The sequence below is a fragment of the Cygnus olor genome, chromosome 17 (assembly GCF_009769625.2).
Source record: "Cygnus olor isolate bCygOlo1 chromosome 17, bCygOlo1.pri.v2, whole genome shotgun sequence".
NCBI classification, from domain to species: domain Eukaryota; kingdom Metazoa; phylum Chordata; class Aves; order Anseriformes; family Anatidae; genus Cygnus; species Cygnus olor.
In genome coordinates, this window is record NC_049185.1 from 2,510,771 (window position 1) to 2,529,869 (window position 19,099).

A 19,099-nucleotide genomic window follows, 5' to 3' on the forward strand; every position below is an offset into this window, starting at 1 on the left:
TTATCATTCACAGATGTTGTGCTACATATAAGCCACTCAGGAGGTAGAAGTCCCATTTTATAATAAGTATTCAAAGTCAGGAGTTGTTCTGAATGGTAACAAACTGTATCCTCCTCTGACCTATCTGGAAGCTCTCAACAAAGGGAACTTCAAAGTTGTGTACGTTGTTTTGGGATATTTAAAATGTCTTATTCAATGTAAACTTCAAAAAAATATTTGTTTATACAGAAAAGGAAAAAGTGTAATCGCTGCATTTTTTGTGCTCTTAGAAGTCTTCACATAACTGGGAAAGCCATGGAATTTCAAAAAAGTATCTAACACATTACAACATCACCAAACCCTAGTTAAGATCTGTACAGCTTAGGCTGATTCAAGTGCAAAAAGCACGGCAAGAACTGAGTTTTCCTTCTAATAATTAGAAAAACAAACAGATATGGAAGAATAAAAACCAGCTATGCCCTGAAACTTTTTATCATCTACAACAGTCAGCTGTAGAGAGAGCCATTATCCTCAGCTGGGCAGAATGAGCAAGTGGAGATGGAATGCCTTTGAACTCAGAGATTACACTTTTTGGAACAGCCTCCCCCCAGCAAAATAATAATAATAAAAAAAAAAACTGGAAATATCTAGCATGTCATCTGGACTTTCCCAAAAAATACTGTATTGGTGACAATGTGTAGATGTGTTCCTAGAGTAAAACATCCCAATCTAGACAAGGCTCAACCCACTTCAGTTATCTGCTTGTTAGAGAACTTGATTCATTCAGCATTTCCACCTGTCTCTGCTGTCAACCGACCCTAAATTACCCTCTGGCCCTCTTGCTGACTAGTCCTATCTACCTTTTCAGCTACACACACACACATATATATGCCCATAGGTGCATCCTTATATATTTATCAGCTCTACAAGCATTATAAGGGGTCTTCTTGTTTAGGCTGTTTTTTTTTTGTTTGTTTGTTTGTTTTTTTGAGGTTACTTTTGTTTTAAAAGGTGTTTGGTGTTTACAAGTAGTCCTTGTTTAAGGAACTATTACTGACCTCTGGAATTAGTACTCAGCTGAAGCAGCCTACAAGGTAAGAATAATTATCATGTGCTGATAAACTTTTCATATATTTGTTGTTATATTGGTGTTTCTTCTATTCTTCTACATAGCAAAGTGTTACTTGGTGGGCTTTGTGCCAGGGAAGGATGCATCAGGCTTGTTCTCTCACAGGGCGCTAGCTGTACAAGGACTGTAAAATTGGATCAGGTTGCTAATAGCTTCCTGGTTAGGAGCCTGTTTTAGGTTTGGGCCACTGTTGCATCCTTCTTAGCCTGCCTGGGTTTATTCTTCTATGTAAAAATCAAATGTTTGCATGGCAAGTCTTGGGCTCGTGGGGACTCTTAAGAATGATCTTTGGAATATGTGGAAGTAAACAGATTGTTCCTGTGCCCTCCAAATGGTTTTGTATATAAAAGTATTTTTAAAAGTACTTGATAATCTCCTGGATTGACAGATACAATTGTTTATGAAACCTCTCCCTGAATTCTGATGGAGAAATCAAGAAAGTAACCAAAGCTAAAGCACCATATACTATGCTCTATGAAGCAGTGTGATTTGATGAGTGGTTTCTTGTCTAGATCTTTGCATAAGAAACATCTTGCTTATCTTTACACATGCTCATGCCCTGCTCTTTCTGTTCTTCTCTGTTAACTGTGAATCCCTGTGTCTTCCATTTAGCTACCATAAATGCACTACTTCCCTTCCTTCCCCAAGCTGACAAGCCTTCTGTTTGCTAGCTGCCTACCCTTGTACTTCAACACTATTATTGAAGAGGTTTTTCAGATGTTCTGTCTGAGTTTATGACTGTTGTTCCTATGTGCTTGTCCAAAGTACAAAAGGAAAGGTTGCAGGAACAGCTGGGAGAATGGCAGGGCATGTCACAGTTCAGTGAGTTGTCCTCCTCACATCTGCAAGCTTTCTGCTATTCCATCTCAGGTGGGAAACAAGGGCTCCCCAAAGAGGAGCGTTTGGAGCTATCAGCTGGTGAAGATTTTACCTTTTGTTGTCTGTTTCTAGGACATACATTTGCTCCAGTTGGGTTGCAGTCATTTGACTGAATATGTAGGTTAGGTTTGAATTTGACTTTAGGAGTGGTCACACTTCAAGATGTGATTTTTTTTTTTTTTTTTTTTACAGCAGGCTGTGGTAGCTGCTTCTAATCTTCCAGAAGGAACCTGAAAATTTTGGGGGGAAAAAGTCAGCATGGACATGTTAAGAATGAGAAATGTCTTGGATCACACCATGGGCATCTAAACAGCAAACATTTGTCAGTCCTTTATAACACCTTCCAGTCAGGGTCCTGAAAGCAATCTGAAATCAGGGAATGATGGTCGTGGGCTTTGGTTCCAAAACAGCAATTAACTTAACCTCTCGGTGAGAAACTGATGTATACAAAATGGAACTGCCTTGTTAAGAGCTTCTCAGGAAGTCTGAAAAGCCTATTTAACAGTGGTGACCAACCATAAATTCCATGACAAGAAGACTTCTGTCCTACCTGACATCTTTTATAATCCTCCCTTGCTGCTTTAGTCCTTGCTCCTACCAACTGCAGGCTCTCCAATTACCAGAAACCTGCAAACCACTGAGTCTGAAATGCTTTATAGACTTAGAACCATATAAAGGGGTGTATGAAAGGAGCTAAATGGTTCTTAGAACTATTTCTTACGGTATTCAGTGGAACTGAATGGGGCTAAGTGGGGGGGGGGAGGGGAGGGGAGGGAGAGGCTAGAAAGTAGGTGTTCTATTTTCTTTTCCTAATTTTTAATTTTTCATCTTGAAGTTTCACTGTCAAACTTCTGTGTCTCTGACCAGGACCAAGGTTTTGTTCTCTCTCTCCAGCTGTGAGTAGATAGTTATAGTCAGAGAACCACAGTCCCTGCAGCAAGATCTCCTAGCCAAGTTCAGATGAGAATCTGTCACTTTGCAGCAGCGGGAGTCTGGCAGATTGAACAATCTGTGGCTTGTGTATGTCTTGGGAAGATGGAGGGTCATAAAAGCTTATTCTAAATGAGCACTTTACTGACAGCGCTCACCTTTAATGGCCTTTTTGTGAAGTTGCAGCTTTGCTTTTAGGCCCTTTTTGCAATTCATCACTTAATCCATACATGCTACCTTGGCCAAGAGTTGGACAATGGGGACCACTGTGTCTGGTTTTCTTATGGAGCAGCCAGAGTGGCTTTTAACTAAAACAATGTATCTGAAGGAAAAAAATGTAATCACCTTGAATTCCCAACTGTTTCAAGTTAAGGCAGCTTTGCAGACATTGGTGTGTGCAATCAGTGAAATCAAAACTGAAGCCATAAGTATGGCAGAAAGGAGTAAGAATGTATGTGTCTCTGCATGCATAAAATATGGGGGAGAAAATGTACAGGGGAAAAAGGAAATGACTGTACATGTAACCAGGTCTGTAAAAAGGCCTCTTTTCTATGATATGAAATCTCTCTTTATTGAATGTGAGGGTATATTAGATTGGTAAGGAAATTCTGTTACAGTCCTGAAACTAGCTGGTGGCCCTTCTAAAGGGCCTCTCAAAAATCACGCATCTCTTGGGACACATCAATCCTGTAATCCATTTGTCAGTTCCTTCTAGGAATTGGAGGTTAAGAGAGGGTAAAACTGATTCTCCACCTGTTGCCAGGTCTCCTAATGCTGCTGCACAAAGGATAAGTGGTTTGCCCGGGAACATGTAAGCCCAGTATGCCTTGGCCAAAAAATGAACGGTCCAAACCCTGCTGAGACATCAGACAAACTTCCTTAATTCTGTTATTAAAACAGTCTTGGATACAAATGGAGCAGATGTATGCGCAACCTTATCTTGGAGGAAAGGGAAGAACTCCTCCAGGCACTGAGGAAATATGTAACTTGCCTTCTGGCACTACTGGCAGTCTTGACAGAAGCCCTACCTATAGAAGCAGGTGTTTCACTGAAACCTCTTGTAACCTTGCATGTGCACCCTCTTTCCAGGATGCTCGCTACTATAGGGGTAAGGAGACCTGGCACAGGGCTAGATTGAGCTGCAGTTGTCAGTGGACTTCTGTGATGGAGAATGAATATCCACATTATCACCTTTTTTTTTTTTGCTAAGGAAGCCTAGTAATTTGCTATTCCCTAGTGGATCACCGGAACTTAAAACCACCTCTGACAAAGGTAATTTTCATTTCCTCAAAACTTGAGCTTAGATTCATAATCAGAATTGAGATTTTTTTTTTGTCAAAATGAGATGGCATTTTTGGCATGGTTCCAGCTAAGCTACTGTGGAAAGCTACACATCTCTGGAGGCTTCTGGGAGCAATTCTAAAGACAGAAGTAAAGTCCTTAGAAGGAAATAGGCAACACTACACCCTTCTGTGGAATTTATCTGACCTTAATTTGCCTCTAGGTACCTAAAGAAAAGCCACAAATCTGGCAACTAAATAAGTGGGTGCCCAGTCCAATGTTTCATAGTGGCAACCAATGACCTCAGTTAATTTTTCCTCAACAGCTGATTCTTCTCTACACCTGGTCATTCCACCTATGTTCTGATCTTATTGGGCTTACAGTTTTCCACATAATCTTCCACAGAGGGAAATAGAACACCCTGACAAATTAACTTAAATGCGTAACAGAAGTGAAAGCAGCAAAGAATTTGGCTACAGTGACGTTTGCCTGCTGAGAGTGAAGCTTCGATGACTGTATGCAGTAGGCCTGTTGAAGCACTAGCTCCATTTGCTTTTTGTCTCTTAGACCCCCACCTGCCTGCCATTTAGCTGCCTCTGAAGGCCAGCCAAGGGACATCAGATCAAATAATAAAAGCCACATTGAAGCAGTGTTTCAGCTGAAACAGTATGAGTGGAGGCGAGATGGGGATTGGAAAAGGCTCCCTATAAAAGAGCCCACACATACATGCGAGAAGGTCATTAACTTGTGCTTTGTGCTATCTTTGCAGTCTCCTCTCCCTCTCTCTCAATTATTACATCAGAAGGAAATGAGAGAGCACTTTGCCAAATACTAATGGACTTGATGTTTTCATAATCTCAAGTGCACAACAATCGGAGCTGTTTATTTTCCAAAGAAGATGGGAACCAGGGGAGGAGGCTGAAGACTGCGAAAAGGTTCCAGAAAGCTCGAGCCAGTTCTATATTCATCTCTTGCTCCATCTTTAGCTGCCAGGCTGATATTTATCTGAATCATTCACTAGATGAGGCCTTGTGCTTCCTGAGGAATGTGTCAAAAGCCTGTAGAATTGCGAAGAGGCCTCAGAGAAGCTGTTATGTTCTGTTGAGTTGTATGTGCTGTTCTGTTGGGGGGCTGGGGGGGGGGTGTCAGAGTGGGGAACATTATAGAGAAGATCTGAGACTGAAAAGCAAGCATATAGGAATACTTCTGCAATTACAGGTCTAACACTCATTTCAGGGATGGGGTGTAAATAGTGTAGTGAGACACTGTCCTGTAGCCAGTGTTCTTGTGCTGCTCATGATATAGCAGCTGACAGCAGGTGTCTGCATCTACAAAATACTTCAGGATCCCAGTTAAATCAAGATCAGGTGTGCTTTTGTCTGCCTGTCATGGTACTGTTGCATGTTTGTCTCTGGAGTAGTAAGAACTGTCCCTGGGTGAAATGTGGTGCTGAGGAGACCTGAGAGGATATGACTGAGCTTGCAGGAGCTGCCTCCAGTAGCACGAAGAGGTCAGTTGTTTCCTGTTGTCAGTATCCAGCTTCAACAACCTGCAAGTTGAAGCCTGCATGAAATCCCAAGTTTTGCTTCCAAGGGCAACATGGCAGGATACTTGTGCCCCAGTGCAGACCGAAGGATTTGCAAGTATCAAAGTTCCCTCAAAGTCAGCTGAGGCCACAGGGCCCCTGAGCCACTGCAGTCACCAGGCTCTTCCACCTGGTGGACTTGTACAGAGAATTGTTTCCAGTGGTGGTGTGTGACTCAGAGCTATGGAAGACACTTCCTTTTGCTAAGGGAAGCCCAAATCATTGCAAGGAGGCTAAGGACTCTTCCTTGCTGCTTAGGCTTCAGAAGGTTCCATCTTTGACAGAGGCCTCAAATTCTCCACCTCCATTAGAGTACAACAGGCATCAGTAATGAGAATGTGTGCATGGGGCTAATGTGGAAATGACTCAGCTGCACCACAGACCTTTCAAAAGATCCCCTAGCAGCACCTCATGTTAAGTTCTCATGTATCACCTTTCAAAGGTCACAGCCAGAACAAAGGCTTTGTACAACTTGGGAGAGTTCTGGGGCTGACCTGAGACTTAACTTTCCTAAGTGTGTGCACATGTTCTTGTCTATACCTACAGCCAGGAACTGCCTGCATTTATCTCTGCAGGGCATATGCTCTGGGCCTTTGACAATTCTTCACCAGGCCAAGAAGCAGTAGAGCTCTTCACTACTACTGTTAAAGTTTTTTCCCTATTATCTTGTCTTCCGTGTGCTTGGAGATGACCTCCAGGATGAGCTGTTCCATCACCTTTCCAGGGGTGGAGGTGAGGCTGACTGGCCTGTAGTTTTCTGGCTCCTCCTTCTTGCCCTTTTTGAAGGCTGGAGTGACACTGGCTTTCCTCCAGTCCTCAGGTATTTCTGATTTCTGTTCTCTGTGACCTTTCAAAGATGAGGGAGAACGACCTAGCAATAACATCCACTAGCTTCCTCAGCACTTGTGGGTGCATCCCATTGGGACCCATGAATTTGTGGGTGTCAAGTTTGCCTAAACAACTGCAACCTGATCCTCCGCGACCAAGGGGAAGTCCTCTGTTCTCCAGACTTCCTCTTTTGTCTCTAGGGCCTGAGGTTCCTGAGGGTCAGTGAAGACTGAAGCAAAGAAAGCATTTGGTAACTCTGCCTTCTCTGTATCCTTTGTCACCAGGGCACCTGCCCCATTCAGCAGTGGGCCCATATTTTCCCTAGCCTTCCTTTTGCTACTGATGTATTTGAAGGAGCCTTTCTTGTCCTTGATGTCCCCGGTGAGACTGAATTCCCAATGGGCCTTGGCCCCTTTCCACATGCTGCCTTCTTCCCAATATTCCTTCCATGTGGCCTGTCCCTCTTTTCCACATGCTGCCTTCTGTTTGAGTTTTGCCAGGAGCTCCTTGCTTATTCATGCAGGTCCCTGGCCTCATTTGCTTGCCTTCTTACTCATAGGGCTACATCAATCTTGAGCTTAGAGGAAGTGATGCTTGAATATTGATCATCTCTCTTGGATTCCCCCCTTCCTTCTAGGGCCCTGCTGATGGGATTCCTCCAAGGAGGTCCCTGAAGAGGCCAAAGTTTGCTCTCCTGAAGTCCAGGGTTACAAACCTAATTCTTGCCCTGCTTCTTCCTCACAAGATCCCCAACTCCATCTTGTGGTTGCTGCAGCCAAGGCTGCCTCCAACCATCACATCTCCAGCCTGCTCTTCTTTGTTTCTTAATACAAGGCCTAGCAGCATACCTCTCCTTGACCTCACATGTCCAAAAGTTGTCATCAGTGCTCTACAGGAACCTCCTGGACTGTTTGTGCCTAGCTGTGTGGTCTTTCTAGCAGATATCAGGGTGGTTGAAGTTCCCCATGAGAACCAGGCCTTGTGACTGTGAGGCTACTACCAGCTGTCTGTAGAAGGCTTCATCTACTTTCTGACCAGCTGGCCCATAGCTAACACCCATAACAGCATCAGCTATGGTATGGAGCTGATTTAATTCTTATCAATAAGCTCTCAAGACACTATTCATCTACCCCTAGGCAGAACCCAATGCACTCCAGTTGCTTTCTGACATTAAGAGTAACTCCACCTCACCTTCCTGGACTGTCTTTCCTAAAAAAGCATATAGCCCTCCATGACAGCATTCCAGTCATGTGAGCTATCCCACACAGTTTCTGTAACTGCAATGAGCTCATAGTCTTGTAACTGCACACAGATCTCCAATTCCTCCTGTTTATTTCCTATGCTACATGCATTGCTATACAAGCATTTCAGGGAGGTGACTGAGCCTACAGGTTTCCCAGGAAGGCTGGAAGAGGATCCTCCATAGTCATGTCTTACACTCACTTCCCCTGGCTGCATGTGCCTGCTGGAGGCATCCCAACTTGGCAGCAAAAGGCGTATCTACCCTGTCCCTGTAACTCTCCCCTTCCCCTGTCTTTCCTACTTTAAAGCCCTCCTTACCAGGTTGGCCATCCTGTTAGCAAAGACGTGTGCCCCTCTTAGTGAGGTGGCTCACAACTCTTCCCCATCAGTTCTTGATCTTCAAACAGGGTTCTGTGGTTATAGAAACTAAAACCCTGTTGCCAACAACAGCAGCATAGCCAGTCATTGACTTGGAATATGTCTCCTCCTCCTCCCATCTTTCCCCCCAGCTTGAAGTATGGAGAAAAGGACCTGGGTTCCCAGGCCCTTGACCACCATGCCCAGAGCTCTAAAGCATGATGGTTTCTAATTTACCCTTGGTGTCATTAGCACCCACATGGAAGAGCAGCAGAGGGTAATAGTCTGACTCACAAACAGGCTTTGGCAGTCTTTCCATGACATCTCTTATCTGAGCCGCTGGCAGGCAATGAACCTCTCTAGAGATGAGGTCAGGTCGTCAGAGAGGTGCCTCCATACCCTGCAGCAGGGAGTCACATAATCACCTGCTGCTTCTTCCAGGTGTTGCTGCTAGGCACAGGCTCTGTCGGTGCAGTTGACTCCCTTGAAGTCTTGCCCAGCTCTTCCTCAGCCTGTAGGGCACTGAACCTGTTCCTCAATGGCAAGGCTTCAGAAGGAGTAAGAGGAGTAAGGAGTAACCCTTTCTCCTCGTATGAGAAGTGACCAGCTTGCAGCCCTCTCCTATAGTGTTATGTACCACTCTGTGCAGAGCCCTCTGACAACTCCACTGCTGGACAGGGTTGGGATTCCTCGAGCTGTATGGTCTCCATGATCACCCTGTCCATCTCTTGATCATCTTCTCAGATGCTTCACAACATGCTGACTTCCTCTTGTAACTCCCTTATCTGACAGCACAGCTCAAGCACAACAGCACACCTTCTACAGGAGGGCTGACTCAGTCCAGGCCTCCCAAAGAGGCCCCAAGCGCTCCCAAGCCTGAGACCAGAAGAAACACTGCTGCTGTCAGGGGTCTGTCTGGGTTTAGACCTCTGACACAGCTGATGCAGAGACTCCAGCAGCTACTGGGGAATATGCTCTGCGGTGTGTCATGGCCATATCTGAGGAAGCATGTGTACTAGGATTGGAAACAAAGGCGACCTTTTGCACCCTTCTGCATAAGCCATTGCCTCCGTTTGTTGTGCTCCAAGGCTCTTATATAGGTCTCTTCCTGGCACTGACTCACAGGGTGCTTGAACCACTCAGTCAAGTCAACTGAATCTACCTGTCTGATCAGAGGACTGGCAATAATCACCTCTAGTTCCTCAGGAGACCCTACAACCTCCACCAAGATCCTCAAAAGCTCTAACCAGAGCCCAGACACTGCTGTGTAAACTGCTGCATCTGTTTACTGCCTCTGTTTGCTGTGCTCAGGAAAGGGCTGCCAAAGGATGATGAGAGCTACCCAAAGTTCTCCACTGTGAGCACTATTTCATGGCAGCCCTAGGTGGGGTGCTGTTGGACCTGGGCGCTGGCTAGGGTTAGGGTCTGGAGAAAGTGCAGCCTTCCTCTGTGAATGGGTTTGGGAAAGGGCTGCCAAAGGATGTTGAGTTCCTGGACCCAGTCTTAATATCTAAATTCAAAAGGATCTTTACAAGTAGCGAATCCGCGTATCAGACAAAAGACAACGGCAGGAGAGGAAGCGCGCACCGTCCTTCTGGCACGACAGATCCCGACAGCCGCCTGCTCCGGGGCCGCTCCCGGAGCCATCCGGGAGGTGTCGCCGCAGACCAAGGCTGGGGGGTGCTGGGGAGTGCCGAGGAGCAGGAGGCGCCAGGAGCCCCCACGGGTCACTTGTGCAAAGTTTGTCGTGCTGCCGAGGTGTGACGGGGCTTCTCTGCTGCCTCGGGGGTGTCTTTTGCCCATGTTTGAAGACCTGGTTTCTAAAAGCAGAGCTGTGGAGCAACTAAATCTTAGATGCTAGAACTAGCTGATCTGCGGTGCTGCCTCTCTGGTGCTCTCTGACAGCAGCAAGGTGAAGTTCCACGTGTAAACCTTTCTTTTGCACATTCAAAGTGGTTAGTGCAACTTAAGTGCATACAGAATCTTACCTTCAAGCCTGTGGGCCAGGGCTGGAAGTGTGGGTCTCTACCTGTGGACTGCTGAACCTGCTGCCAGCTGGGATGCCTTGTGTGGCATCCTTTGTGTTAAAGTCTCAGCAACTTTGAAATGCAGAGGGACTTTGCACTCAGTCTGGTAAGGGATTGAATTTTTGCATGCAGAAGAGACTTAACATCTGTGTTACATTAAAGCAGACACAAAATTAAGGAACTCTTCCACTGAGGACATAGTTACCTTAGAATCGTGGGACCACATCATGAGTAGAAGGCAGTAGTGCGTGTCTTGTGGACGATCTCTGTAATTCCAGGGTTTTAATGAATGCCATTACACTCAAATAAGAAATTTATGTATCACTTCTATTTGTTGCTATTAATGCTATTCATTTGTTGTACTTGTGGCAGCCAGCACAATGGATTCTCAGGGCTTGCTTGTTTTGTGACATTTTCAAAGCGCAAACCAGGCAACAGCAAATAATGTGGAATGGAGGTGTTTTAAAATCATGCACATCAGATTGAGAGGTTTTTCTATACATCTCTTTGATGCAGGCATCACAATGGTGAAGCAGACAATGAATATTTAAACATGACATTTTAAACATGCTTTACATCCAAAACAGCAATTATAGGCTGCTGATACATAGGAATAGGCATAAACAGGAAGAGACAAATATAGCTGAGATAGGAAATGATGATTGTCCCCTGCCTAAAGTTAAACTCTATATAGGAATACTGAATATGGAGGAACTGTCTGTGTCGCTTTCAGAAAAAGGAAATATCCTAGACTGCAAAGACTAGGAGGAAGGGAGATTTTTTTTAAAAAAAAAAAAAGGGGGGGGGCAATCACTCTAATCCTTTGAAGTTGCCAGTAGGAAACTTACCTGAACCACTTCATGAGTAGGAAGTCCATCCTTCAAGAGAAAACAGATGGGGATGTTTTGCACCGCACGCAGGTCCTTTCTGTGGGTTTACTTATGTGCTACTCACTGGAATCTCATGGAAATCTCTAACTCAGTATGATCAACCTTGTCCCGCTCCTCGGTGGAGTGTCCTTTCAGTCAGAAAGATGACTTTTCAGTCCTCTTTCATGAAAAGAGGAGGCAGAGAGCATCACTAAGGTCTTTGCAACATAGGCAGCGAGTACACAAGCAGGTGTGCTTGTATAGATCCTGATAGCTGGTTCTGCACCACACCTATTCCTGATGTGCAGTCCGGTTGTGCTATTATTTCTTGATCTGGTCTCAAGCAACATAGCAAGGGTGTATAAGATTTTCCACCAATATTTCAACTGCATTTCAGTCCTTGACACCAATTGGTGGCCCCACTGAGACATCAAAGCTCCTTGTTTGCTCTTATCAGATTTTCTCCCATTTCTTTCTGGATGTCTTACTCAGGAGTTCTCCTAGGTGTTTTGCTTGTTTTTTAGCTCTCTGAGGCTTCTGTTAACCTTGCCCCCCTTGTTTTCTCACTTAAGAATTTAAGTACATAGCTCAGGCAGGTACTTGCCTCACTTTAAGGCCAAGGGCTATTTAATGATTTGGGTTTATACAAATCACACCGCCTGCTTGCCTAAGGAGTTAAGTGCCTGTGATACATGGTAAAAGCACAAATTCTTCTGTTAGAAACAGGTCCGTGTTTTAAAAAAAGATAGATTAACGTATGCCCAGCATTCTCCTCCAAGATGGTCATACAAAAGCTGTCCAGCCCAAATAAGCCAGTTCCAGGCTGTCAAAGCTTTCCTTCTCCTTTGAAAAACTGTCCTTACAGTGTATTTGTATGTGGAGGAGTGGCAATGTTAGTTTCTGCTTCAAAACTGTCAGATTCAACAGTGAGGGACGGGAGTGATGTAGTTCCAAACTGTTTTGTTTCCAGCTAATTGGATCCTAGTGAGTTTTTACATATTAGAGTTTTCTTAAGATTCTCATGGCCAGTGTACTTGAATTCTTGAAATAGGACTGAATGGTTACTGCCCCTCCCTCAGGTTTCAAAACCTGGCTTGCGCTTTTTTTACATCGTGTCCTAGGGGAAGATGCCCTAGGAATGGACCAGATACATAGGTTGCAATGTTCATGACCAAATGAGGTGAATATTTGCAAGCAACCAATGTAATTTCTCTTGGCAGTAAATGATTCTCTCACCATTCAGATGCTGAAGTATCTGCACTGATAAGAGCCTCATTTTGCACTTTCACTAGGTTTTGCAGGATTCCTCTGTACATGCCTCAAGAGTTAGGTGTCCAACCTGTGTGCTGGGGCTCCAGCTTTCTTCTGTGCTTCGACTTCTGGTCCTTCTGCATCACAGGACTAGATACAAGCTTGCTTCTGTGAGAGAACCCTGGGGAGAGAAAGATAAGGGTTGACCTAGTTGTGGGACATTGAAGTTGTTCCAGTAGGCTACTCCTGACTTGAAAGCTGGAGCTATGATGCCCTGAACAGGACCAGCCCATTAGCAAGTGTTATTCCCATGGGGGGCAGGAGGGAAGGGGAACTTAAGAAGTCATCCCTTCCCTTGCAAAATTTGGAATTTGGTCCTTTTTGTTAGTTCAGTTCTTTTTAATGAAGCAATAAGTCTGTTAATACTACTGGCAGGAAAAAAAAAATGGCTCCATTTAAAAAGTATAGGTACAAGAGTAGAGATCTGGTAGAGGTGCACTTAAACCTGAACATTTAGAAGAAAAATGTGTAACAGAAGATATATAGGTAAGTACTGTGCACCCTTCTGACAGCTTTGGAACAGTGTTGACCAGCTGCAGCATCCAACACACAAAAAATATATCCGAAGGTCACATTTTCAGCTTCTCAGAGCACTTGAATCTAGGGCAAGTGTTATGGGGACAGATCCAGGTCTGCTACTTTGCATGGCATTCTTCCTTTTGTGCATCACCATGGTAAACAGTTAGGGTTGCCAGGAGCTTGGATGCATTGTTTGTCTCACTCCCTCATCCGCTCTCCCCCTCCTTCACCAAATGCTTTCTCAGTGATTAGTTACTGTGTAGAAGGGGCTCCAGTTACCATACAGCCTGCCATCTCTCCTCATTTTATTGGAACTAATATCCCACCTGCGATGATAAGGTTTAAACTTGTTTAATCTCCCAGCTTAGCTGTGGCGTTTTAATATTTTTAAAATGGTTGTTTCAGAAAAAGAGGGATTTAAACAGGTTTTGAATAAATAATAAAAGCCCTTCTCGCAGGTTGCAATGCAGGCTGGGAGGCATGAACCATTTTCATCAGGTCAGATTTCACGTTTGGTTATCCCAAGGTGGCCTGACTTTGTGGCTATGGATTTACAATGAAACAGTCAGATGCAAAGCAGTTTATGGAGGAGAAACTGCTTTAATAATGCATTTCCTGCTCAGCAAACAGCAGATACGATGACATTCATAGGCAATGGGAAAGGGAACAAAATCTCTCAGAAAAGGAACCAGTTTCTCCCAGGAGTTTAATAACTTTTTTCCTCCTACAACTTATTTGGGGAGATAAATGTTGACTTGAGAGACATCAGAATGCACAGCTTCCAGGTGAGAAGTGAGAGATAAGTTTGTAACATCTTGGGCCTGGTGAACTGAAGCCCTATCTGCATTGTCTCAAATTTAGGGGGAAGGGAAATAGGTTCTCATTTCATGGGGAAATTTCACTGGCATAAACATAAGACTCTCTCTGTGGAGTGTGCTGGATAAAATACAGCACACTCAGAGGAAGAGTACTCCTGTCTTCGGAGCACAACCAAAGCCATAATACCAGAAGTCTTGTCCTCTTAGTCCAAGCAACTAGTATGCAATACAGGTTTACAGAAGCATGTGTGCGATTGGGGCTGTAAAGCCTGTAAAACTAGGCATGACTTTATAGCTTTGTTCGAGGCAGTTCTCACTTCTCCTGCATACTTAGGCACAATTTTTTGTTGATGAGTTAGTCTTGTCATTGCACATGGGCCCCTCATTAAACTTCTTGAGAAGAGGATACACAAGTCATATTAAGGTAGTGATGAGGACATTGAAGAGGATAAAATTTTCGTTGGTGCATAAAACCTACTCTTATGTGGCTTAAATTACCTTTTGAGCTCCTACGGGAAGCTTTTATGGACAAAACAGCAAATAAGAGCAATTTACTTCACAGCATATAATCATATTTCTAGTATTTGTACCTACTCAACATAAACAACCACAGGGCAAAAGCATGTAAAATCCAGATGAGACTGGGTAAGTAGATAACACTAACGAAGTGCCTCCAATGCACCTTCTATTTGAGGGGAAAGAGGCTGTTTCAGCATACTTTCAAAAGCACTATTTTAGTTTTGCATTGGCTTGAAATAGCGAAGTATTATTCCCATCTTTTTTAGCAATGCCACAGAAGTCAAGTAATGACTTGCTAAACAAACTGTTAAAACTTTGTAAAAAGCCCTGTGGGCAGAACCTAAATACCCTGAACTGCAGTTGTCTGCCTCAACATAAAAGCATCCTTCCTCACCAAAACCAAACAAAACCCACACCTGAATTCTTTATGGGGAAGATGTGGTATTGCAGGCTGAAGGGGGTATATAAAATGGGGAAGATACTTTTTTTAAAAAGACCGGGATAACAGTAAAATTGTGACCCATTTGTGTACTGAAACAAAGGGAGGGAAAAGAGCTGAACAGAATGTCAGTGAAAAACATGCAGTTTACTTTGAGGATCATAAAATATGAAGAAGAGGATTAGAACATGAATGTGAGGTTGGAACTTGAACTGCAGTCAAACAACTAAGCTTCCAGAGACACAAAATTACATAAGAGAAATATCTATTTCTTTGGTCATCTAACATTTATGGAAGAAGTAATTTCCTCAAGTGGCCTGTGATAACTGAAGAACATGTTTTTCAGTTCTTTGAAAGTTTTATATTTTTTGCAGGAAAGCAAACCAAAAACCCAGATGGGCAAGTATACAGGAAGTTGGAAGCTTACTAGTTTGAGTGAGTTGCAGCCTAATTTCAGTAAAAGAAACATGCAGCTAAGGGCTATACAGCATTTAGCTGCAACTTCACTGAGACAGACCCCGGTGCAGGAAAGCTCTGCAGCTGGTTCGTTGCTAGATATCTATTTAAATACTTATTAGCTCCATTAATCACCATAAAGCAAAGAACTGTACTATATTTATTAGATGCGACACTTCAATACTTTTCTAATGCAAAATTTCAGGCAAGTCACAGGCTGCTAAAGGGCCTCAGTTTTTCTACCAATAATGGTTTTTCAGCTCACATCAATCATAGGATTTTATATTAAATTTTCAGAGTTTACTGATTGCAATTACTTAGTTTCAGGTATATAAAGAAATTATTTTAATATATAAAGATACTATAGTGGGATAATGAGTTCAGAAATGGCCACACCTCTCAGAGCTTTGTACCATTCTGTGCACCTGCTTAAATGAGCCATATTCCAACCCGTTTCATGACCTTTTGCCCCTTTTGACACTTAGTAGTGCCAAGCAAGATTTCTTTTAGTCTTTGTTCTTCTTAGCTCACTTTGTCCAGAATAAAACTTAATCAACTGACATTCCAAGAAAATAAGCTGCTGTCCTGTATCTGGCCTTAGCTTTACTACAGCATTGAGGAGGAAGAAAGAGCAGTAAGCTTAACACCATCAAGAAGAATTTTTACAAGCAGCAGAAAGTCCTCCTCTTTCTCTGCAAGGAGGTACTTAAGTCCACAAAGACGGGTGACGCCAAAGGTCTTTAACAAAACAGCGAAAGTAACTTGCAGGACCTTCAGTCCATGTCAGGCCCTCACTGCCCTTGAAGACTCCTGTATGCTCTGAGGTTCAGTTAAATAATGCTAACAGCCATGCTTTATGTGATGGGGAGAACACTTGATGAGCAAACCTCCTGGTCATGTAAGATAGTAAGGTCGGAAAATGCCGTCCCTGAGGAATGTTTTGGGTTTTGCTTAAATCAATCCCTGCTATGGCTGCAGACGAATTTTGCAACACAGCACCACTGCAGGACAACAGTGGGGGAATCTCACTTCTGATATATGCCATACTCACCTTTGGTTTCATGGGGATAGTTTTTGTCTTAATTCCAACAGGCAAGGGCTGTACACCAAGGAAATGGGTCCTATGTACAAAATACAGTTAGCTGGTGAAAGAAAGACACAGCAATTACACTTCCTGGAAATGTAAAAGAAAAGGCCTTTTCCATGCATGCCAAACCCCTAGATATAAGAGCATTCTTGTGGGGCTGATGGGGGTGAATTTATGCATATGACACCACACCTAGTACCTTTACTGCTTAGACACCACTGCTACCCCTGATTAAGCAAGAGAGGACTGGAGAAGTGATTTGTCCAATATATCACAATGTCCCATATATCACAAGTTACTGACAGGATGAGAAACACAATTCCATTCTGATAATTCCATTCTGATCCTTCTTTCTTTGGAGCTCCTGAACACAATACCTTTTACATTAGGCTGTGAGGGTGATGCTTAATGCTCTACATAGAGGAAATTGGCAACAAGTAACACTGAAGAACCTGTTGGAGCTTATTTGGGTGTTGTTTTCTTTCCCATTGCAACTGAAAATCTGGTGGATACAGATTTAGCTGCAGAACATAGGGGTCAATTAAACTTGTGCAATTGAAATCCTCACAACCTGGCTCTAGAATGCTGCCAGGCTGGTTTGCAAAGAATTTAGTGAAGGAGCCAGCAACTGAATGTGGCTCAAAACAGGAAAACAGCAAGCCCAAAGGAAACAGCCATTTGTGAAGCAATAATTATTCTTAAAGATTATATAAAAAAAAAAAAAGAAAAATGGAAGGTCAGTGGGGGAGAGCAGTGTCTATGAGGTGATAAATTGCCGGCTCTGTTCAGTGAAGCATTATGGTAGACTTTCTTTAGTAATGAATCTTATTTAGCAACATCCTATGCCATGGCAAGACACTCCTTTCAGTTATGCTGATGAACTGTTTGTGGGGCAGCAGTATAAGCTGAATCACTGAAATAACCCCCTGTAAAGGTTACTTTCAGCCAGAAAAATTTATCTGCTTCAGCTGACCATCCAGTCCCATGAATCATTGTACTGCTATAAGTAACTAGAAGCAATGGGATACAGGAAGCTAGGGAAAGACCTATCCATTTCAGATTTTAGGAATTTGATCTGCAAATCTCATATTGTAAATCCTACTTGCAAAAAGATCTTGTTGACTTCAAACATTCCCCCAAGAATGAAATTTGTAACAAAAATGGCAGAGACTTAAGCTTCTGCATCAGAGCACTTTTCTTTCCAGGCTTCATATTCAAAAAAGTTATGAACTAAACTGTCTTTTTTCCAGATAAAACTAGCCATTGTCCTACCTGTCATAGCCTCTTGCATTACATTTGTGAAGAAAGCGGCTAGCTTTTCCCTGCCAGCCCACGGTGTCCTCAGGTGCAGGACATGCATATAATTTGCTCTTGTACCTCAATCAGTGAGCAAGCAGAAAAATAGAGGAAATTAATTTCTCTCATTCCTTTTCCCTCTGTCCTATTTTATTCAAGAGCCTTTTAAAAATGTTGCTTACTATATGATTATGCACAACAGGGGTTTGTAACAACCTCATCTTAACTCAACTACCTCTGCCCTTGCCGTGGAATGATTGGTTGCCTTGGCAATCTTCTACATGCGGTGCTCAGGAGCCACAATTATAGTGCTCTTCTCAGTAGTGATCCTCTCAGTTCCTTTTCTTAGAAGTTCATGACAAGGAGATACAAAAAGATAGATATAATGGATTTTATTGCCCCAGCCTTCTCTCTCCCCAGTCCCTGAAGAAAGCAAATCTGCACTATCTAAACCTATTTGCTCTGCAATAAGGAGAAAAATCTGTTTGTGTAGGATAAAGTACTGCGTTAGTCGAATGTCATAACCAGATAAATTAAGCCACCTGAGGTGGTAACTCTGAGTCCCATATAAACACTGAGGAGCAAGGGCCTCTTGGGCCATTCTGTGTTAGAAGTAACTGTGAAAGAAGCACTGTCTTGTTTTGTGTTGCAAAAACTTCAGATAAATGTGTTTAATCTGCGAGTAAAACAATCACAGTTTTAACTGCTGGCTTTGCAAACCTGGGAGCGGTGTTTAAGCAGTGGTTTATACTGAAATGGGAGGGCCTGTTGCTTCAACTCCTTATCAGTTTAGGCAATTTATAGGTCCAATCTTGTGGTAAATTACATCAGTTGCATTTTCCCTTTGTGCAGTAGTGATGGACAAAAGTAAGATGTCAGCCCTGTGACGTTAGCAAGTGACACTAAGATCCAGTTCACTTCCTTGACTGTACTAGCTCTGCTGGGTGACCATGGTGGTGGTTTTTTTTTTTTTAAAAAAAAAAAAAAGACAAACCACTTTTGTCCCAGGGAGAAGTCAAGTAGACTTCTCTCACATAGTAGCTTGCTATTTTAGAGAGAATCCTGAGGACAGAAATGAGGTTAATTGTATTTCTGCTCTCTGAAAGTAGTGGATGAATGCACAAAAGGGTCATACGTTGTTTAAATCTACATGCTGAAATGTAGATTGCACGCTTATGTTTGTAGATAGTGTGAGTACCTGAAAGTAAAACTCCTTGGGAAGAGAAAAAATTGTTTTTCTTACTGCTGAGAAGGGAAGGCTATCGCAGCAAAGTTGTTCTCACCATGTGCAAACTGGGGCTTCATAACAGAAGGACCTAATTGCAGCTGGCATTTTGGACATTTTCAGTGCCTGTGTCAGTGGGCACTTGGCTGATGAGTGACATTGCTTCTGACACAGGCAATGTCAAAGCTGCAGAGGAGACTGAAATGATGAAGCGCTGGTTCAACAACTAAGAGCCTAAAAAATTAAGCAGCCCTAAAGCTTAAACAGCTCAGTTCTTCTAACTGCTAAAACAGGTTTTAAAAAGGAACATAGGTTTGCAGTTT

General features: G+C 43.2%; 1 long non-coding RNA gene across 2 annotated transcripts in view; it reads left to right on the top strand.

Annotated features, from left to right (window-relative positions):
• The first annotated feature begins 875 nt into the window (after positions 1-875).
• The window catches only part of LOC121079652, a 147,075-nt gene continuing 128,851 nt past the window's right edge, over positions 876-19,099 (top strand). For both annotated transcript variants that reach the window (XR_005825125.1, XR_005825124.1), the window contains exon 1: positions 876-1,073. This is a non-coding gene — a long non-coding RNA (uncharacterized LOC121079652). The remainder of the gene's footprint in view (positions 1,074-19,099) is intronic.